The sequence below is a fragment of the Lemur catta genome, chromosome 14, assembly GCF_020740605.2.
Source record: "Lemur catta isolate mLemCat1 chromosome 14, mLemCat1.pri, whole genome shotgun sequence".
NCBI lineage: Eukaryota > Metazoa > Chordata > Mammalia > Primates > Lemuridae > Lemur > Lemur catta.
The window spans coordinates 689,350-706,382 of NC_059141.1; the positions used below are offsets into that span (position 1 = coordinate 689,350).

The window sequence follows — 17,033 nt, forward strand, 5'->3', positions numbered from 1 at the left end:
CGGCTGCAGGCTATCACCCTGTCACCGGGAAAGGTGCCCGGCCCGCTGGGCTCCCAGGACATGAGCCCGGAGCCTCTGCACACTGGGGTGTCCTGGGGTGCTCAGCACGCCCTGGAAGTGCCTGACCACACACTGGGCGATGCCCGTAGGTGCCACCTCACGCACCAAGCTGAAGTGAGAGGATGCGTCAAAAGCACTAATGATGCACGAGAAAAAGCAAAATGTTTCCCTACATTTGAGGAAGGTTATGCAGAAATGTAACCTAAACAGGTAAGTGTCACACTTTCTTTGAAAACTAAGTTACCAAAATGACAAGATCTTTACCATGAAAAATTTCAAAAGAAACGTACTGAATGATTAGGGGAAAGCCCACGGCACTGACCGGCAGGAACCGATGCTGTTGTGTCTCGACACCCACAAATCAAACAGCTCCAAGCACATGTTTCAGTTACAACTAAGCCCCACATAAAGCGTTCCTTAAATAGGCTGGAGGTAAATCTGCAACCAAACGATGACGAAAGAGCAACTCCAGAAAACTCCATCCCTGCCCGCAGGTACCTGCCGGGGCAAAGGGTAGTGAGTGATCCCAGGAATGCAGGAGGGCGAGGGAGGAATGCCGGGCGTACCTGCCGGGCAGCTGGAGCAATCACCGTGCACGGACACGGTGCCTTGACCCAACCACAGACTCCAGCTAGGACAAGCTACCACGTCTAGAACAGACTGAAACAGAAACAGCGCACACCCACCGCAACAGAGCAACAGCAAACACATCCACAGCTTGGCCGTCCGGAACCAGGACGGTATTTTGAACCAGGACAACCTTTGGAAAACTGGTAAATGCGGAGAATGAAGCAAGAACTGCCCGTGCCTCTCTGAGACCGCCCGTATCTCTGGAAGCAACGCTGGACAGCGAGCTCTGTGGGGGAACGAACCCCGGTGCGTGGAGGGGAGTGGGAGAACGGGAAGACAGCGTCCCGCAGCCCTCCCGACACGCGCCACAGGGCACGACATCGCCGCTTCTCAGGGACACCACAGACAGGACACCGGCAGGCTGCGAGTCTGTAACCCCTCGTGGCACGCCGGGACAGAGCTGCCCCAACTCTGACGCAAGGGACAGAGAACACGTTCAGCCCAAGGGCGGGCCAGGGACGAGGCTGGGAGACAGCAAGAGAAAGCGAGAAGGCAGGAAGAGGCCGAGAGAAAGGCAGGTCCGCAGGGGACGTGTCAGCCACGAGGGACACGCAAAACCTACCCACAGTGCATACGGACTCGGGGACCACACACCACCTTCCCCGCTGGGGACAACTGCAAACTGCAGGCAAAACGCGCCAGCTGTGGGCTCTGTGCCCGTGGAGGGGCCGAAACCTGGAGCAGTGACCCACGCAGGTGAATCTCCTGTGCTTTTCCTCTTACGGTCTGCCCCAGGTGCGGTCCCACAGGGCAGCACAGTGTGGATGCACCAACTACAGCAGAAAGCCACCGTCCCTCTGGCCAGGGGGACACAACGGCGCCCGGCAGGCGGCACTGCACAGGCAGCGTGGAGGGGAGAGAGCCAGGAAGGGGACCCCCACGCCAGTCGCACACAGCGGGACCACAGGGCCACACGGCTGGCGAAGGCTCCGGCACTGACGCAGCCCCCACCACCCACGTGGCAGGTGGCCAAGAGACAGTGGAACAGGGTTTTAAAGTGCTGAGAGAAGGGGAAAAAGTCAACCCAGAAGTCAACGTCTAGTGAAAATACCCCTCGGGAAGGAAGGCAAAGTAACAGCATGTTCGCATGAGAGAAGACAAAGGGGATGTTTCAGTCCAGCCCTGCCGGGTCTAACGCCCCCCAGGCTGCGGGGGAACAGGACCGGGCAACTCCGATCTTCAAGAGATCGTAGGAAAAGCAGCAAAAAGGGCAAGTATCTGGTTAAATATAAAAGGTTTTTTTTCTCTTCTTAGGGTTCTAAAAATATGTAATATGAGCCTCCAGGGCAGATGAAGACAACTTACTCCCAAAAATTTGCTCCCCAATTTTTTTACTTAAAAAAATTTTTTTTTAATTTTTTTGTAGAGAGAGGGTCTCAATACGTTGCCCAGGCTGGTCTTGAACTCCTGACCTCAAGCAAGTCTCCCACCTCGGCCTCCCAGAGTGCTGGGATTACAGGCGTGAGCCACCGTGCCTGGCCTCCCCCAATTTTATACATACACATTTATGTATATATTTAAATAGATATAATATGTATGTGCACATTAACAGTTACGTTATCCACAGAGGGAGGACAACCCGGACCCCAGCCTCAGCACAGCTTGGAGAACCTGGGAGCCACAGCGCAGGGGCCAGGGAAGGAGGGAACCAGCCGGGGAGGCTCAGGCTCCCGTCCCCCCCCCCCCCACCCCCCGGGCAGCTCTGTGGGAGGGGAGGGCGGCGCCAGGGAAGGGGCGGCTGATCCTAAGACACGAGAGTGGAGCCTGCGGCTGGCAGTGCTGGAACAGCGTCCCGGCATCACGGACGGGCACAGACCCCAGGAGGAGACTTCAAGGCCCACGCGATTCACGGCGGCCGGCGTGGCTCTGTGGACCCTGCTCAGCGGAGGGGAAGGCGGGAAAGGGAGAAGCAGCCCGGGCAGCAGAGACAGGAAGAAAGGGGGGACAGGGACTGGCAGACACACAGGAAGCTGCGAAACCTGAGACTCCCCCAGGCACCGGCAAGACACACGCACGGCCGCTCTCACACGCGCACTTCGCCGGGTGGACAGCAGAGGGCGCGAGCAAACCAGGAATCCCGTGAGACACCCGGCGCCATGAAAAACGAAATAATGGAAGTTCAAGTCCCCACAGACCACTGTAAAAAAAATGAAACAACTTTACACATGTACACAGAGGAAAATGTCCCTGCCACAGGAAAACCACCAAAATGCAGAATAAAATTTAGGTCTATGTTGCAAAAAAAATTAGATACACTCAAGCATTTGAGGATACGAAAAACCACTTGGAACCAGAAACACAAAACTAAAATGGAATAGGCCAAAAAGAGAGAGAGACAAACAAAGGAAGAGCGCTGACCGGCTCCGGGAGGGGACGCAAGGCACAGGAGACAATCACGGAGAAGGACACGCCGCGGACTGCACGGCAGCGTCGGCTCAAAGCAGAACTCAGGCCGGGTGGCAGAGCCCACTCAGCCAGGGCGTGGGAAGAGCACAGGGGACACGAAGGGACCAGAGCTGCGGCGGGAGGCAGCAAACATCACCAGGTCCCCGAAGAGGAAAAACTAAACCATGGAACAGGATCAATACTTAAAACTATAATCCAAGAAAATTTTCAGAAATAGAAAAAGATCTGAACGTACACACTGACAGGCTTACAGTACCTGAGAAAATCACCCCAAGACACAGCCCAGTAAAGCTACCGGATTCCAAGGGTAAAGATAAAATGGGATAAAATCCTCAAGGCCTCCAGGCAAAAAGATCCATCATACGGTAAGATCAAAAGCTTAGCCTGGCACCAGACTGTCCGCAGTGAACAGACAAATTCAGGCAACAACAGAATAGCCTTTTTAAAAAATCTCAATAAAATAAAGTACAAACCTAGGATGATATATCCAGCCAAGTGTCCAAGTACCAAAGCTACAGAAAAATAGTTTTCAATGTACAAAAATTTAGCAAATTCTGTCCCCATCAGCCCTTTTTGAGGAACCTGCGACAGCAGGGCTGGCTCTTCCCTAAATAACCAGATAAATAGCTAACGCCTGCGGCCGCACAGCCTCTGTCCAACAACGCGGCAAGGCTGGCCGGCACCAAGGCAGCCACGGGGGACGCAGAAATGAGTGGGCGCGGCCGTGTGCCCAGGAAACCGCGTTCCCAAAACAGGCGGCAGGCTGGACGGGGCCGGGCGGGGGTCTGCTGACCCCTAGTGGAAGGCGACACCTAGAACACTTCCCACTGGTCGGCGGGGCCACACAGAGCTGCCTGCGAGTGCGAGGTCCCCCGGCACACGCGGTGGCACAGCACTACCTCCAAGTGGCTGGGGAAACATCAGGACCAAATACCGCAAGTCTAGAGCAACCATTTAAAAACATCTTGAAAAAGACAGACAGTCAATAGACAAACTAAAATGGAATGCCAAAAAAAAAATCAAATAACCCAAAAGACAGCAGCAATCAGATGGCAGAAATTGAGAACAATGGGAAAACCAGAGTGTACACACAGGAAAACAGCAAAACGGCGGACCCCAATTCAACCGTATCAACGGCAACATTAAACGAGAAAGGTCTAGACCAGCACTGTGCAATACGTCAGCGACAAGTCACTTGTGTCTATTTACATGAAAACTACATACGTGTTTGACAGTTCGGGTCCTGAACGGCACTGATCACGTCTCGAGCGGTCCAGGGCCCTGTGTGGCTCCCACAGTGGGCAGCACAGAACAGGACGTCCCCGTTGTCACCAAGTCCCGCCCGGCGGTGCTGTCCTGAACACTGCAGTCGGCAGGCTGGGAGCAGGGGACAAAGGCAGCCTTGCGTGTGTGCTGCCCGCGAGAACACGGACTGCCTCGGGTGCAGAAACACGCTCCGACAGCGCGCCTGAGACTCGGGCTGAGCAGCTCCGGTAACGGAGCAGCCAGGAACAGGTGACACTTGTCACACATCCTTTCTGGGCAAAGGGAGCTGGCGACCCAGGCTCCTGACTGGAGCACCCAGGGTCCCCGCCTGGGCACGCGGGACAGTCTGTGCTGGTGCGTGTTTAACCGCCGCTCTCTGGGGGACGCCCTGCGTGTGGCGTCCCTGCTCCCGCCCACCACGGCCGGGCCTGGGCTCCCGCTGGGGCAGCCCTGACGAGGGGCCGGGAGGGAGGTCAGCAGCCCCACTCTGTGGCATGTCCCTCGCTGAGGCGCACGGAAACAAACAATCGAGATCGCGGATGGTGGTAAAATGCAGTAAAATAACTAGGAAGTGATGCGTTTGGGGCGTTTACCACCTTTGGTAAACACTTTACTTTACTACAGGGTTGCATAATTTTATTTTAACACTGGCTGCATCTAACAACTGGCTCCCGGCTTCCTGCACCTCTCACCGTCAGCTCCCGGAAGGCGGGGCTGGCGCGGCCGCCACCGAGCAGGGGCGGGGTCGGTGGGGGAGAAGGGTGGGCTTCCCAGCAGGCACCCGGGCTGGGGTCCTCACCTTGGTGAGTCCTGGGGACCCCCACCGCTCTGAGCACCCACCTGCCTGCGTGCCGCCCCAGGCAGTCGCCATGAGGGGCAACGCAACGGCGTGTCAAGGCCAGCACAGGCCACACCTGTTTGACGTCACCACTCACGGCAAAGGCTGCGGCCGGTGGCTGGGAGACACAGCCATGGTGGACACACAGGGTCACCAGGACTCGGCACCCCGGAAGCCAGGAGGACGGGCCCACCCCGAGCTCTCCGGGCAGCTGCCCCCGCCACAGGAAGGAGCTCTGCCACCGGAATGACCCCGGAGACCCTTCCACAAAGACAACCTGCCGGGCAGCTGGGGTGTCTCGAGGATGGACAGGAAAAGCCACTGCCGGGCGTCACAGAGAACACGTCACACCGGCTGGAGACACACCTCTGTGAAGCAGGAACACAAACCCAGGGACAGAGTGACCCCAAGTTACCAGGCAGGCCACGGACAGCCACAGGCCTCCTGGAAGGCGTGAGTCCGGCCAGAGTCTGAGCCGTCGCTCAGCGCGTCACACCCTGGGGACGATGGCATTGGCACACGCATGCCCTGGGACAACAGGGAAGCCACTGCCCAAAAGCTGTACGTGTTTGTGAGAAAAATTCCTCTACAGGAAAAGGAGGTGCTTCTAAGCTCAAGGAAGAAAAGGCAACTGATGACAATACTGACAAAAACACACGGATTCTTCTATCAGAGTCTCCTTGAACTCTATGCTTCATAGGAAGGGTCGAGAAAAATATTTTGGAAAACAGTGAATTAGAAATGTTGGCAAGAAAGAGCCCGGGCGCCGGCAGCCTGCTGCCAACCGCAGGCAGCGCCCGTGTCCGGGCTGTGTGGGAGGCCACACCCGGCTCCCAGGAAACGGGCGGCACAGCCCTGCCCGCCGCGTCCCTCCGCACGGCCAAGAGTCGGTGTTAAAAATAGCAACAGCCGGGCCTTGTTAGGCTTCCTGCAGGCGGAGTATCTGAGTGACCTAAAAAGGAATTGCACCCTGCAACCAGACCGGGGGGCCGCAGGGGCAGAGGAGCTCCCTGCTCCGAAGCCTCTGCCTGCAGGGCTGCGCCGGGCGGGGGCGCCCGCGTGTGACCGACTCTCACCAGCGCCCTGCGTGCCACCCATCGGCCTCCTCTAGAAGCCCAGACCCCAGCACAGCCGACGGGCCCGACCAGGCGCGGGAGCCAGCGTGTGGGCAGCAGGCACGTTCCGCTCACCGCCCTGCACACGGGAAGCTGCGAGTTTCCGTGACCCCACTGGCAGGCAGCGTGGCGGCCCGTCTGACCCGAGAGCTGCGTCTCCCCCACGCCGTGGGGCCGGCCGCGGCGGGGCTGGGTGTGGGCCCGGCAGTCCGCACCAAAGGGAGGTCTGCAGCTCTCGCGGCGAGACCCCTGGCTCCACACCCACCCACACTCGCCTGCCGACTGCACGCAGCGGCTCTTCTCCCAAACACAGGCGCACGGTCTCCCACCAGCCCGGAGAACTGAGCAAAAAACACTGCTGCTTCCAAAGAGGGCAGGGAAAAGCCAGGAATAGGAGCTGGGTTCAACTGTGACACGACCTTTTGTTTGGGGACATCCAAGCTCCGCACAGAAGAATCAATTTTAATTTAAGCAGCACTTTCCCCCAACCAAGGCAGAGCCAGGTTCCACCGCAGCCCTGGACCTGCCTCGAGGCCTCCCGCGTGCCCCCCCCCCCCCCGCGCCTCGCCTGGCTCCCACGCCGACCACGGAGCCCACGGCAGCCACAACACAAAAGGCGCCTGGGAACCTGTTCTGGAACCTTCTCTCACAAAGCCAGCCTGCCAAGCAGACTTTTAGGACGGGCCCTCGCACTCCTAGGGGAACATGGTCACGTGGCCTCCGGCCACCATGGGTGCAGAGTTGAAAGGCTCCTGCCCAGCCCCCACTCGGCTTCCCTCCTGCCTCTCGCGGAGCCCTAGCTATGAGTCAGTCGAAGACACAACGGATCAATCAATCGAGTCTTCCCCCCAGGGCAGCCCAGCCCCCTCCTGCCTCCCCCTCACCCTGCCTCTCGCCTCTGTCCCCCGCAGCCGCTCAGCCCTCACAGCGATGACCTGGCGGGAGCCACCCGTCCCCCCCAGCTCCCAGCGCCACCGTCAGCCCAGGACAGCTGTGGAGCGCGGCCCCCGCACCCCCTCTCTGGGCCTCGACCCTCCCTCGGGGCCGGGGGTGCAGGGCAGCACCGTGGGCTGCGCAGTCTCAGCACACAGCGGCCAGCACCGGCCCTGGGAAACATGCCGAGCCCTCCGGAAAGAGGGGACAGGGACTGTCACATGCCGACCACCTGTCACCCATGCCAGCCCTGCTGTGCCTGCGAACATGACACAGCGACTCCAGGTGCTGACGACGCATCCTTCACGGCTGCAGGACCGTCACGCTGCACGTGATGAGACCTCCCGTCGCCCGCAGGAGAGCACGAGGCAGAGCCCCACGTGTGTGACAAGGGTCTGTGCTCGACACTTCCCTCGTCCACCCCATAATCACCCGCTGCACCCGGCCAGGCCCCCGCTGGCAGCTGGGGACGCAGGGTGAGCCAGGACAGACCCGGCGCTGCTCCTGGGGGCGCTGGGGGCACCTCCAGGGGAGCCGCCAGCCCCCCCGCGCCCTGCCCCCACATCCACTGGCACCGCAGCAGGGGCACCAGGGAGCGAGCGCTCAGGGTGACAATGGCTGCCTGCCCTCAGCCCCGTCGCGGTCACTCGGCTGCCACAGCAGTGCACCCCAGAAGGGGCAGCTCCACCAGCACTTGTTTCTCGCAGTTTGGGGGGACAGCAGTTCGGGACCAAGACGCAGCTGATCTGGGCCCAGCAAGGGCTCTTCCTGCCGTGCAGACGTGCGCTGTGTCCACGCGTGGTGGAGAAAGCCTTCCTGGAGTCTTCTCACGGGTGCGTGAGCCCATCACGGGGACCCACCTCGTGACCTCATCTGACCTCATCACACCCAAGGGGCCACCTGCTAATACCAGCACCTTGGGGTTAGGGCTTCCACACAGGAATTCAGGGGGACACACCTCAGTCCGTGGCACCGCCCCACCCCCAGCACGCAGCACCCCCTGCAGGCCCCGTGCGAGGGGCATCCTTCACGGCAGCTGGGCACGGACTTCGAGGATTCGGAGCCAGAGCTTTGCCAAGGAGGGCACTCCCGAGCCGACGCGGAATCCCCGACTGCTGTGAGGACAGGCTGTCCGTGCCGCGCGGCGGAGACTACTCATGTTGGCACCTCCCAGCGAGCTTCGGCCATCTGTCTATCGAGCATCTAAATGCCGCTCAAACAAACACCAGAATCAGCTTGGTGGACGTTTATAGAGGGCTTTGTGCGCACCAACAAAACTCGTTTTGAGGCCGGGCGCGGTGGCTCAGGCCTGTCATCCCGGCACTCTGGGAGGCCGAGGCGGGTGGATCATTTGAGCTTGGGAGTTTGAGACCAGCCTGAGCAAGAGTGAGACCCCTTCTATAATATAAATAGAAAGAAATTAGCCAAACAACTAAAAAAATAGAAAAAATTAGCCAGGCATGGTGGCACATGCCTGTAGTCCCAGCTACCCGGGAGGCTGACGCAGGAGGATGGCTTGAGCCCAGGAGTCTGAGGTTGCTGTGAGCTGGGCTGACGCCATGGCACTCACTCTAGCCCGGGCAACAGAGCAAGGGGCTGCATTTGCTTCATGTTTCTATAAACACACATTTGATGTGAGTTGGGTAAATAGACAGGAGTGGGATTCCTGGGTCACATGGCAGCCGTGTGGTGGATGAACTTTGTAAGAAAATGACAAACTTTTCCCAAGTGGCCAGGGCATTCCGCGTGGCCACCGGCAGGGTGTGACACTTCCACGGCACCACATCTTCATCAGCACTGGGTATTGTAGGGGTTTTGTATTAGGTTTTTTAATTTCAGCCAATCTAACAGGTATCTACTGATTACTGTTAGCCTAGAACACACACCCTGAAAGACGAACAATGCTGAGCACCTTTCATGCATCACTTGCCATTTGTGTATCTTCTTTGATGAAGTTTCTACTAAAATCACACGTATGTATGTGTGTGTGTACGAATGAATGAATAAAAGGCTCTTGCTCTGTCTCCCAGCCTGGCGTGCAGTGGTGTCATCACAGCTCACCGCAACCTCCACCTCCTGGGCTCAAGTGATCCTCCCGCCTCGACCTCCCCGGGCGCTAGGATTACAGGCGTGACCCACCGCGCCCCACCTTTTCTCATTATTATTTTTGGAAAATCTTTTGCCTATTTCTAAATGGAATTCTTTGCTTTATTATTGACTTTTAAGAGTTTTTTGTATATTCTAGATATACGTCCTTCATCAGACATGTGATTTGCAAGTATTTTCCTCCCATCTGTGATGTCTTTTCATGCTTTTAACAGTGTCTTACAAAGAGCAGAAGTTCCTAATTATGATGAATCCTAATTTGTCAATGTTTTCCTTTACGAATTGTGCTTCTGTTGTCGAATCTAAGAAATTTTTGCCTAATCTAAGGTTACAAAGATTTTCTCCCCAAGTTTCCTTCCAGAACTTTTATAGTTTTAAGTCTTACATTTAGGTCTATGATCCACCTTGAGCTGATTTCTGTATATGGTACAAAGTATGGACGTCGTCAGCTTTTCTGCACCTGGATGTGCAACTGCCCCCGCACCGTCTGTTGAAATCACCGCCCTTCTCCAAGAACTGCCGCTACACCCTCGTCAGCCACAGCCTTGTCGGTGGCCTGCTTCGCCGTCTCGCCTCTGCGGCACTCAAGTGTGTCTGTTTCCCCCAAGAGGCTGCTGCCACAACGGCTGTCGCTCTAAAGTAAGTCTTGAAATCCGAACATGGCTCCCCAAACTTAGTTGTTGGTTTTTAATCTGTGTGGCTATTCTAGTTCCTCTGCTTTCCCATATAAATTTTAGAATCATCTTGTAGACGTCTACCAAAAAGTTGTGCTGAGATTTTGGTTGGAACTGCATTAAATCAGAGTATCCATTAACGCAGAATTAGCACATTAACATAACTATGCCTTCCAATCCATGAACATGATATATCTCTCTAGTTTCTAATATCGTCTCTGATTTCGTTCATCAGTGTTTCCATAGCTTTCAGTATACACATATTGACATACTGTATTAGATTTATACCCAAGTGTTTCACTTTAGTGCTGTCGTATGAATTTTTTTTTTTTTTTTTTTTTTTGAGACAGTCTCACTCTGTTGCCCTGGCTAGAGTGAGTGCCGTGGCCTCAGCCCAGCTCACAGTAACCTCAAACTCCTGGGCTCAAGCGATCCTCCTGCCTCAGCCTCCCGAGTAGCTGGGACTACAGGCATGCACCACCATGCCCAGCTAATTTTTTCTATATATATTTTTAGTTGGCCAGATAATTTCTTTCTATTTTTAGTAGAGATGGGGTCTCGCTCTTGCTCAGGCTGGTCTCAATCTCCTGACCTCGAGCGATCCACCCGCCTCGGCCTCCCAGAGTGCTAGGATTACAGGTGTGAGCCACTGCGCCCAGCCCTGAATGTTATTTTTAAGTTTCCGATTAGTCATAGCCAAATTTGAGGACCAAGACCCGGAACCACGCCCAAGAAGTCTTAAGCAGGTGGACTCGCAGTGGCTGGGTTACAGTTTGGGTTTATACATTTCAGGGACACAGGGGTTACAGGTAAAGTCATAAATCAATACGTGGGACTCATACATTGGTTTGGCCCGAAAAGGTGGGCCATCTCGAAGGGGGGGGGGGCTTGCAGGTTATAGGTTGATTTAAAGATTCTTTGGCTTGTAATTGGTTAAAGACATGAAGCTTTGTCTAAAGGCTTGGAATGTTTTAAGATAAGGAGCTGTCAATCAGAGACAAGCCACTGGACATAGATTTGTTGTGTAAACTGAGGACCTGCAGGTGTGTCTTGCGTACCCTCAGGCCTGTTAGTGGGTTATAAAGGACGTCCCCAAGAAGGGAGGGGGGCATGATGAGGCCTGTCTGACCTCCCTCCTCCCGGCAGGTAGTTTAGTTTTAGGATATCCCCTTGGCCAAGAGGGGGTCCGTTCAGTCAGCCAGTGGGGGGGTGAGCCTTAAGATTTTTATTTTACTTCAAATAAGAAATATTTATTATTTCAGTAAGAAAATGTTAATACCTGCTCAACTTGTATTTATATGACTGTGAATATTACATCCTGTTTTAAAAAATTATCCCTAGTATTACCATAAACAAACTTTAAACAACCTAGGAGTCCATCACTAGAAAAACAACTTTAAAGAATTAAAGTCTATCCGTATCTTGAAATACTCTGGAGTTGTTAAAACAGGTAGCATATACACACCTGGAGAGACTTCCCAGCTTACAAAGGAGAGAGAGAATAAGCTGCAAACACCCCTGCATCCCTGACGCCCCCGTGGAGGCTCACAGAAGGCGCGCTTCCCCACGTCCACACGGACAGACACGTATGATGGGGCGTGTGCATCACACTGGAGATAAAATTGGAGTAGAGAGAACATTTGCCCTCTTCTGCTTTGTTCGATTTGTCCGAATGCCACTCAACTGCCACGCACATGCCACGTGCAGGATGCAGGCAGGCGCTGGGGACACGGGGAAGGGCAGGGCACAGGAGCTCGAGCTCAGGCGCCGTCTTCCCGAGGGGGCCCCGCTGCCGCCCCTGCACACTGGAACAGCCGCGGTTGGCACCTGGCGTCACGGGCAGCGCTGTGCCCCCTCGCCCTCCGGGTCTCGGACCAGGCTCTTCCAGAGCCCCCCGCCTTCCACGGACGGCTCCTCCAGCCCCCTCCAGCCCCTGGCGGTCCACCTCCTCCGCCCGGCCACGCTGGTGGACGCCCGACCCAGGGAGTGTCTGTCCTGCCCCCAGAGCTGGCACCGGCCAGGCGTGCCGTGGCTGTGTTGCATGAGTGAGTGGGAGCGAATCAGCGGAGGAATGAACCGAGGCATTCGGCTCTAAACTCTACCCGGCCTGTTTCTGTAACACTGTTGCCGCCCAGGCGGCGGTGCAGTCCTGCGCTGCCCGGACCCTCACGCACCTCCAGGGCAGCCCTCCACCCTGCCCCCACGCTGCAGAGCAGGCCCCCGCGGGGAGACGCGGACCAAGGGGTCACACGTGCATTTCCTTCTCCCATGGTTCCGGGATGAGGGGCCGGGGCCTGGACTGGCCTCACGCTTTTTCCAAAGAGAGTGCAGGACACAGCCACACGGCAGAGCAGTGGGAGGGGCAACACAGAGTCACGCCACGGCCCGGGGCCAGCGAGACCCACTTGGGAACGGCACCAAGGGCCTGACTCGGGGGCAGACAGCCAGGGTAGACAGTCAGGTGACAGGGACTCAGAACGTGGGTCTGTGCAGGCTCACGGCCTTTCTGAGGTCGGCCCCAACCTGAGCACCCACAAGACAATGGGGGGCGCCTGCAGGGGCCTGGGAAGAGCCAGCACACGGAGCCCGAGGGGGCAGGGGTGGCCGGCTCCCGCCAGGGGCAGTGGCCCGAGCCCAGGCAGAAGGTCCTCGGCAGGAAGAGGCGCATCTCCCCACCAACCCACCAAAGTCCTGGGGGCCAGCACAGCAGGCCTGTGCCCCCAAACCAGCTCCACTTCCCAGGGCAGACCGTCCATGAGCTCCGCACCGTGGAGCTGGAGTCCCTCCCGCTACACAGTGCTGCCAGCCACGCAGCCCTGAGGACCGGACAGCGGCCAGAGCTACAGGCGGGCCTGTCACCCACGTCCCCCACAACATCCCACACGCCACCTCAGCCCAGGTCCCTGTGGCCCTGTCACCACCACGCCCCCGGCACTGCTGCCTGCCCCCGACGTTGGTCCACACCCCGCAGAGCACAGCGCCCAGCCGGCCCATCTGCCTCCTGGTCTGACCTAAGGCCATGGAACCGTCCCCTCCAGGGATGCAGAGGTCGGAGAGAGGAATGTCCACCGGCAGGGGTGTCCTCACGAGTTCATGAACAAAGCACGCAGGCCCTTGCATGCCACGGCCACAGGACCATCACTGCAGCCACGGGGGGGGGGGGGGACCGTCACCACCAGGAGGCCCCAGGCCCAGGCCTCAGGCCAGGCCAGCCTCACTAAGCAGGCCACGTCCCCACAGCGGAGGCCACAGCCCAGCCGGAAGGTGCAGTGCACAGGGCCGGAGGCCTGGGCAGCCCGGCTCAAGGCAACAGAGAGCCACCTAGGCCCTCGGTCCCACAGCCCTTTGCCCTGACTGAGTGCGACGCCGTCCCCAACATCCTCCCAGACTCCTGGACCTTGCTGGCTTCAAGCGGGGGGCCTCCCCCTCAGTCCCAGCCTGCCCGCCCCCTGCTGGGCCCGTCCCTCCCACAAGGACGGTGCCCTGGAGAGAAGGGGCCACCCAGCTGCTTCCCCAGGGGCAGGAGCGAAGGTGTGAGTCAGTCCCATGACGCGGGCGCCATCCCCGTGCTCACAAGAGCAAAGGGACTCCAGGCTCCGGCACTCAGCAGCCCACCTCACCCACAGCCGGCCTCCCCAGACCTCAGCCAGCGGCTGCCACGAGCCTCCCTCCAGAGTCCCACGGGTTTGAAAGGAACCAGAAAAGCCACGTGTAAAAGCCTCTCAGAAATCCTCCCACACAGCAGAGTCTGCCTGTGGCTCCACATCAGAAAAGACCCCAAAAGGCAGCCACGTCCAAGGCTGCTTCTAGACCCCACACACAGAAGCCAGGCAGCGAGGACACGTGAAACTCCTGAAACAAGAGAGTCCTAAACGTGGCCCACAGCTCCTCCCAGCAAGGGACCCACACAGGACAGCCTGTCTGCCCCTGCGCCGGCCCGAATAAGCCAGCGTCCAGCCCAGAGAACTCGGAGCAGGTGTGGTATGTTTCAGGTGCAACAGGGAAGAAGGGAGCTCTCGAGATCAGGTCCAGGCTCTGCGGGGACAGGGTGGTGCCTCCACCACCCCCCGGCCGGGCTGGGGCTGCTGCCAGGCCAGACTCCGGGCGCCACCAGCCCAGCAGCCTCCCTCCGTCTGCACGCAGCCCGCAGGCCTCCTCCTCGGCCTCCCCCACGCCACGTGCCACCCCAGCACTGCGCACGCCGCAGGAACTTGCTGTCTCTGCACGGCCGCCGCCACAGGGACCAAGACTGGGGGCTCCCAGGGCACGCGTGTGCCCTCACAGCTCCGGAGGCTGGGAGGCCACGCCCACAGCCCTGCCGATGCCGCATCTGGCGAGGGCCTGCTCCCCACAGGTGGCACCTGCGCCCTGCGCCCTCCCAGGGTGACGGGGGCCAGGCAGCACTCCAGGCCCCTTTCTAAGGGCACTGATCCCCCTCACGGGGTGGCACCCTCATGACCTCATCGCCCCGCCCCCTCCACCGTCACCTCGGCGGGGAGGACGTCACAGGAACTGGGAGGACAGCAGCGTTCGGACCACAGAGCCAGGCCTGGCTCCTGCCCTTGGGGGCTGAGCACCTCCCGACACGGGGAAGACCCACCTCCCCAGCCACGCGTCCACGGGGCTGACGCTCGGGACGGCAGACACGGCGTGGACGGGAGGCCAGCCAGGGGTGACGCCAGGCGCTCTGGGGCCAGGCCCAAGTTCAGGACTAAACACTTGGAAGTCCCAGACCCCAGAGGCCTCAAAGCCGCCTCAGAACGGACCGTGGAAACACAAGCCGTATTTTCTCCTGCCTCCTGCACTGTCTACAGCGGTCACGCTTTACAGAAAGGGTTTCAAAAACCACGAAGGTCACGTTCAGCTCTTCTGTTTATAAAAGGAGCTTGTTCAAGGCTACTTTAAAAATAAAATAATTGCATAATGGAAACTCTAGGATAAAAAAAAACAAACAAGCAGGTCAGAGACTCGGCGTCTGTGCAATTCCTCTGACCCCCAGGCCTGGGCTGCCGGGCACCATGGCTGTGGCATGTTGGCCCTTGCCCGGCCGGCCCCTTCACTGCCAGAAGCCCACCAGGCCCCTGGCCACTCGGCCAGCCCCCAAGCGACTGAGTCAGGCTGAAAAGGGGAGATATGTGCTGAAATCTCACTTTGGAGAACAGTCATCTCTAAGTGTCACTGAAACTTCTTCCTTCTGAAGAGGCTTCTGCCAGAAAAACCAAGAAAAATGGGTTTTAAACCAGGAAAAACTGCACACAGCAAATCATCAAGCACTATTTTTCACTGAAGATTATGCTATTGTCTTTTGTGAAGGCTTAGTGTCCCAGAAGGACACCAGACCATGCCTGTCCTTCCGTGGGGTTCCGCAGACCCAGCGTGGCGTCTGTGCAGAGGGAGGGGCGCGGGAAGGCAGGGCGCCGCGGGCCGGGGTTCTGGGGGGCCGTACTGCCCGGGAGGAGAACCGCCTCGCCCAGAAGGCATTTCCAGCACCACTGGCTAATCCTGCTATCAAAGTCACAAGTAACAGGGAAAAAAGGAAAAACAGGAAAAAAAGAAAGGTTGGAAGTGTATGTACGCTGAGCTGGCCCTGCACCTTCGGAGCGAGCCCCCCTGGGGTCTCGCCTCCCACTCTGAGCGGCTGCCACCCCAGGGCCCCTGCCTGGAGACAGCCCCCAGCACAGGGACAGGACCCAGCGCGGGAATGCGCAGGAATCCCCCACGCCCCACGGGGCACCCACTGGGACCTCATGGATGCCCACGAGACACCCCTAAGGCCACCCGCCTGCCTACCCACCAGGGCTCCACTGTAGCTTCACCCTGCAGCCGTTCACCCGAAAATACTCGTGACAAAGCCCAGGAGGCCCAGAGAGCTGCATTTGAGCTCCTGGCACAGCCCAGCGCCGCCACGCCAGGGCCACTGTCAGCATCGGCAGGCAGAGACGGCCTGGGCCCGAGCCGCGGTCCAGGGACGGCCCAGCCCCGGATGGGGGCCCACACCCGGCCCAGAGAGCAGCCTCCGCTGCAGTGGGCCTGGACGCTGCATCTGGCGGGCCCAGGGGGCTACAGGTCATCCCTAAAGCCCTCGAGACCCGGATTCTACCTGGGCAGGACAGGAAATGGGAGGGAAAGAGCTCAAATCACCCAAGGGATAAAGGCCCAGCCCTGCCCACCACCCAGACCCTCCTCTGACGGGGCCTCCCCTCTGCCCACTCACTGTCTGAGACCCTCCTGTCAGCGCTGCCCATCCCTACCCCCAGGACCCTCCCTCCAGATCCTCTCCTGAGTGGACCCCAACTTCTCCTGCAGGGACCTGCCTTTTGTTCCCATCCCAGAACAAAGCACAACCTCAGTAACAGGAGTCCATCAAGGTAAGTCTGAGCGAGGGACACCACCTACAAAGCCCCAGGCAGACACCCCTGCGTGAAGACAGAGCAGGAGGGACCAACGGGGACTCTGTGTCAGGTGGGACACGCACAGCTCAGCCCTGCAGCCAGAACACGTGGCCATCCCCATGATGCCCGCACGGCCTGCAGCCCCAGAGCAGCGCCCGGTCTCCACGGCCCACCTGCACCCTCCAGCAAGCTGCCAGGGGCACGGGCGCACCTGCTGGGCCTCTGGGTCCACTTTCGCCTGTCTGTGCTCAGGCCACACGGGCCCAGAACCAGCGAGTGGCACAGGCCATCCAGGACCCAGGCCGCCAGACGTGGACCCACCACGCTGCCACCCTGTCCCTCAGGTCTTGGGTCCCTGGCCCTGAGGCCCCAAGGAAGGGAGGCCCGAGGCCATGCCCACACCTGCCACCACCTCCTGTTCTGTCCCACGCAGAGCTGCAGGAGCAGGGGCAGAGGACAAGGGAACTCCGAGCCGCTCCTGCACGCACCGTGGGGCCATGCTCTCGGGAGGGGAGAGGAGGCCCCTGGAGCCATGGCAAGAGCTCGGGCTGCATCCCACAGACACATGCCACCCTCACACAGAGTCCCCACATAAAAGGAAATACATGTCACA

General features: G+C 58.6%; 1 protein-coding gene across 3 annotated transcripts in view; it reads right to left on the bottom strand.

Annotated features, from left to right (window-relative positions):
- INPP5A (inositol polyphosphate-5-phosphatase A) overlaps positions 1-17,033 on the bottom strand; it is a 163,171-nt gene that overhangs the window by 97,502 nt on the left and 48,636 nt on the right. The gene's annotated exons all lie outside the window — the stretch shown is intronic.